This window comes from Pyxicephalus adspersus, chromosome 4, assembly GCF_032062135.1.
Source record: "Pyxicephalus adspersus chromosome 4, UCB_Pads_2.0, whole genome shotgun sequence".
Lineage (NCBI taxonomy): Eukaryota > Metazoa > Chordata > Amphibia > Anura > Pyxicephalidae > Pyxicephalus > Pyxicephalus adspersus.
Window position 1 is genome coordinate 2,883,054 of NC_092861.1, and position 6,000 is coordinate 2,889,053.

The 6,000-nt window shown below is 42.4% G+C and overlaps 1 protein-coding gene across 1 annotated transcript in view; it reads left to right on the forward strand.

The window, feature by feature from the left end:
* LOC140327973 (mitochondrial peptide methionine sulfoxide reductase-like) overlaps nt 1-6,000 on the forward strand; it is a gene marked incomplete in the record, with an annotated part of 176,562 nt that overhangs the window by 18,204 nt on the left and 152,358 nt on the right.

The following is a 6,000-nucleotide window of genomic DNA, read 5'->3' on the forward strand; positions in this document are numbered from 1 at the left end:
TTTCCTACCCTCTGCACACCCATCACCTGCACATAGTACCCCTACTCTACCCCCCTGCTGCTCTCCTGCACCTAATACCTCTGCCACACTCTTTGAACTCCTCTCCTTCACATACTGCCTCCTCCAAGTCTTTAATGTCCTCACCTACATATACTGCCCGTGTCCTACCCTCTGCACACCCATAACCTGCCCATAGTGCCCCTACTATACCCCCCTGCTTCCTCCTGCACTTACTACCCCTGCCATACACTTTGTACTCCTCTCCTTCACATACTGCCCCTTTCCTATTCTTCTAACTCCTCACCTACATATACTGCCCGTTTCCTACCCTCTGCACACTCCTCACCTGCCCATTGTGCCCCTACTATAACCCCCCCCCCCCCCATCTCCTGCACATACTACTCCTGTCATATCCTCCACACTCATCTCCTGCACATACTACTCCTGTCATATCCTCCACACTCATCTCCTGCACATATTTTCCCTGTCATACCCTTGCACGCTTGTTCCTCACATACTGACCCTGTCACACCTTCTCTAGTCCTCTCCTGAACATATTTCCCCTACCATATCAACTCCATATACTGCCCTTGTCACATCCTCTGCACTCCTCTCCTGCACATGGTGCCACTACTATACACTCCCTGCTTCTCTCTTGAACATACTCCCCCTACCATATCCTCTGCACTGCTCTGCTGCATATACTGCCCCTTCTTACTCTACCAGCTCCTCACCAAAAAAAAACACTCCTTTCATTCTGCACTCTTCTCCTGCATATGCTGCCTTTACTATATCCGTTCCCCACATATTACCCATGGTATACCCTCTGTACTCATATCCTGCACATATTGCCCCTGCCTTACTTTCTGTACTTCTCTCCTACATAATTTACTCCTGTGTGAGCTTCCACACTCCTCCAATGCACATACTGTCCTGTCCTACCCTCCACACACCCCTCCCCTGCACATAGTGCCCTGCTATACCCCCCCCTCTGCTCCTCTCCTGCACCTAATACCCCTGCCATATCCTTCATATTCCTCTCCTTCACATACTGCCCTTTTCCTATTCTTCTAACTCCTCACCTACATATACTGCCCGTGTCCTGCCCTCTGCACACCCCTCGCCCTCCTATAGTGCCCCCACTATACCCTCCCTGCTCCTCTCCTGCACCTAATACCCCTGTCATACCCTTTGTACTCCTCTCCTTTACATACTGCCTCCTTCAAGTCTTTAACCCAACATTGGTAAAGTGCTCCCAACACAAGGTAACAGAACCTAACATTGGAAATTGCTCCCAATACAAGGTAACAGAACCCAATATTGATAAAGTGCTCCCAGCACAATGCAACAAAACCCGACATTGATAAAGTGCTCCCAACATAATGCAATAAAACCCAACATTGTTAAACTGCTCCCAACACAAGGTAACAGAACCCAACATTGGTAAAGTTCCCCCAATACATTGTAACAGAACCCAACATTAGTAAAGTGCTCCCAACATAATAAAACAAAACCCTACAATGGTAAAGTGCTCCCAACATTGGTAAAGTGCTTCTTACCTACATATACTGCCCGTGTCCTACCCTCTGCACATCCATCACCTGCCCATTGTGCCCCTGCTATACCCTCCCTGCTCCTCTCTCCCTGCGCCCAATACCCCTGCCATATGCTTTGTACTCCTCTCCTTCACATACTGCCTCTTCCTACTCATCTAACTCCTCACCTACATATACTGCCCCTTTCATAACTTCTGCACTTTCCTTTGTAGTCAGTGTCAAGGTGAGAGGTTGCAGTCGGGACAATACAATACAATACGGTGCCATCTCCAAACTGGCATCAGATGGTGACCATGGAAAGAAAGCTGCGTTCTATTAGAGAGAAATAAAAGCTTTATCAGTGGGGAAACTCTGACCACTGTGAGGGGTAATAAATACCTGGAAATGTGGCACATTACATAGCACGCATGTGGCAATATATCAGATGCTATGCCCACTTTAAATACATCCAATATTTATTAACACCCAAACATGCCGCTGCTACATTTCCATTTTGGTTCTCAGTTACCGTCCGTTCATCAAATTCCGAGTTTCTTTGTCTTTATTTAGATTTATGGCTGTCACACTGCTTGGAAATGGCTGACGGCTAGTTCAGCGGGAAGGCTCGTCTACCTCTCCCGGGTTATAGTTTATTAAAGTCACATTATAGCTCACCAGGAGAGCTAGGTGGAAGACAATGCAATGAAGTCAGAAGGGATATGCCCCTGAGTTAGGGTATTTTCCTAAGTATATAGAAGTAGAAGCAAAATAAACCATTTTATACCTTTTCAGGGGTATTCTCCCACAGTGATGAAAAACATTGATTCTCATGCTGGCGCGTTTCGCCGTACTTCGGCTTCATCAAACTTGTCAAACCAAGGAAATCAAACTGATATTTAGATCCGCCATATTGCCCTTCACCTCATTTCTGTAAGTTGGACATTCAGATACTACTACTTTTATTTCAATCATGCATTATACGATGTGTTCACAAATAGGAATCGTCATTATTTGTCTTTTGTATCTTCTAGGGGTTCGGCTTTAATAAAGAAATACTTTTATTTCATACTAATTTTAATTTTACATGTAATACTTACAGTTATAATTTGAGAAGCGGTGTGCTTCCCAGACCCCTTTTAAGCCAGACGCACCATCCGGCAATGTTGGGGTAATAATATTGGACAATTGGGTGCATGGACAATGGAAAAATTGGACTTACGAAGGCGATGGGTATTATAAAGCTGGAGCAAAGTAAAGAAGATGGTAGAAAGCTGACAGAATTATAGGGGTTACTGGATTCTTATGGCAAGGCTAAATTTGCCATGTGCTTTCCCACCCACCTACAGCATCTTTCCACCCAGGGGAGGACACTATAGGGGTAGCATGTTGGACCCCATAGCTATCTATAGCAGGAACATCTCCAAAAAAAATGGGTGCCCCAGTCCAATGCATTGCGTCTTGGCCATAAAAAGGATTGGAGGAGGATGGCTATCGTAGAAATCCCAGATGTGATTGTGTCCCCAATAAATATTTCTAAATGAAATATGTGTTTTTTTTCAGAATCATTGAAATTTCTGCATAAACAATTGAACGTGCGTGTTGATCAGCGTCTAAATTTATGTTTGTGCTTTCCTGAAATATCAAACAGGACCCGTTTTGTGATAGCCCAATAAAAATCTGAATGTTTATGTGGAAACGGGTAACACAGGAGCAAGAATAGCTAGTAAAAAATAAATTGTAAAGGGACGTACATCACTCCAAAATACCGTGTTGGCAAACACCATCGATATTTCATCCTCTAGGGACTCCTTTGCCTGATTGAAATTCATGTATTCCAGACACATCTATATCTTGCCGGCACAGAGGAGAGAAAGCCGGCACAATCAGATATACCGTTACCGTGACTGAGCTGCCGTGGCAGACATTGTGTAAGAGTCTCTTATAAAACAATATTGTCTTTCAAAGTCCATCATGTCATCTGTATGTATAGAAATATTTGCAGAGATGAGTTTTTTTCAAATGCTCTCTGGTTGGAAGCAAAGAAACGATAAAAGAAAAGAATCAAAAGCTGTTATCTTGTACCTAGTAACCCCCGGGGAACGGAGGGAATGGCTGGAAATAAATGCAAGATTCAATATAGTCCAGGAGACTCATTACATTCTCAAATAAGCCGTGCAACATTCTCAGATTGCTTATTGAGCCCAAGCAAAGTGCTGATCTGGAGCTTCTACAAAAAGTCGTTTTTAGTTTATGTTCCAAGCTTGTGTGTATTTGAGGTGTTGTTCTCCAAAACATAAGACCCAGACAGACAATGTTGTAAATTGGTGTTGGTGCAGGGGCAGATGTGTCCATGCTCAGTTCCTTGTCATATGAATTTGGGTTGATCTGCAGAATGCTAGCTGCACTTCATAGCTCATTACCCAGTAACTAAACCCCACCACTGCTAAGCTTAGCTCAAGGAGGAAGCATGACTGTCCCCTAGCTCCTCTGTCTGAGGCTTTTTGGGGGTATTTAAGGTGCTAAGACTTATGGTGGTCTCTTTTGAAGATAAGCAAATGGAAAAAATCCCTGAGCAGAGAAAATTGTTCACATTTCTGCACCTTGGAATCCATGACTCTGCAGCTAACACCTCTGATGATAACCCTTAGGTAGTCCTTTCTTCCACTTCAGCAGAATATTATAGCTACCGATATGAGTTCTCATGGTAGGAGGGACCCCTCCAGTACCAGCTCCATGTCTGCTTTGCAGAACAGATCACCTTTCCGGACACCCAGTAAGAAAACATTTGCCATGGCATATTTATCACACTGGAAAGAATTATTCTAGGTGAGACGATTGAAGGAGACAGCAGGGCAATGGTAGTGCAGATTGATGAAGCTGGGATCATTTTGGAATTCTAGAGGCAAGCTAAGTTATAAAAGGGGGTACATACACCGGGGTTAGATTTGTAAGGTGCAAAGTTTGCAAATACTGATAAAATATCAGCCAAGTGGAGAGTCTTCCAGTCCTGGGAGCCCCTGTAGTATTTTACAATTCTACAGACATGAGCAGCAATGGATTTGGGATGGAGAGGTTGCTGTAAATTGGTATCCAGGGTGGCTAGACTTTATATCAATCTCATAGACCCTAGCAACTCAATAAACATCAAGGTTAGACATATCATTCATTTGGCTATAGTGTTACATTGAAAATTGTAATATCATGGTAAAGCTGACAGTTGCATTGGCTAATACTACCTGAGCAGTGGCTAATACTCATGTGTGTGTATGTATATGTATATATATATATATATATATATATATATAAAAATGTATATACCAAATACAATTCTTACCACCTCATTCCCTGCATTGTTCTCTATGCAGTTAATTTTCTGACTCTGTCACATTCAACATATTTCTTCTCTACCTGTGCCTTTTCCTTCAACTATCCCTTTTAAAATGTTAAAATAAAATACTTGCTGTAATAAAATAATGTTTAGTAATAAAAACATAAAAATTAGGGATATATAGAAAGCCAATTATCTATTTCTTTTTAGTCTCCTATTCTATAACTCCTTCAGTCCTTCCGTCTCTCTTTTTCTTTACCTACTTTCCATTCCTTTTTTTCTCTGCTTGTAAATCCATTTATTTCGCTCTCTCCATATCTTTCCGCTTCACTCTATCTCTCCATCTCCTGCTGTATTTCCTACACCCCCTCTCCTTCCTTTCCTATATATTTTTATCCTGTCAGGTTCATATCTTCTTCCGTAGTGCCATTGGTTCAATTAATGCATTCTTTATACCCCTAATATACATAAGTTAATTCAGCACCATGCATGCCTACACACCCCGGGGCTCCCTGATTTCCTTTGCATTAATATATGAATAATAACAAGGGTAATTGCTGTTGTTGGCTACAGAGGTGAAGTGTTTCCTTACCATACATTTTCTAGTGTTTTTTTTCTCAGCTATCAATTAAATTAAAACCTATGTATGTTTCATTACAACATCCCCATGCAGCATAACAGAATGAACATAAGAAATTTAATGGGGTTAATTAGTCCAGTCTGTTAGAAATGAATCCAGGAAGCCGTTAGCTGCTGTGAAAATTACCCTGTTCCACCAAGCTAGCTATCTACTGGGGGATTAATTGTTTTCATTACTGGCCCAGAGAGTACTTTGGTGCATTATGTTGTTAAAGAGGACCTGTAGTGTGGAAGCTGATAAGAGAGCAAAACACTAGTCATCAGTGTTGCAAATAGGCTCAGCAGGGATCTTTTCCCAATTACTGACTTTGTAGAGGTGTCCTTCTTGGTAGAAGGGCAGAGTTTTGCCTCCTCATGTCCGAGCTGCCCCTCTAATCACTGGTGATGTAGTTACTGGTGGGGGAATCCTCTATATAGATAGAATTGTGGGGTCACCATCACTAGAGGGGTCACCAGCAGGAGGAAGGAGGTCCTGATTCCTCTATATAGATAGAATTG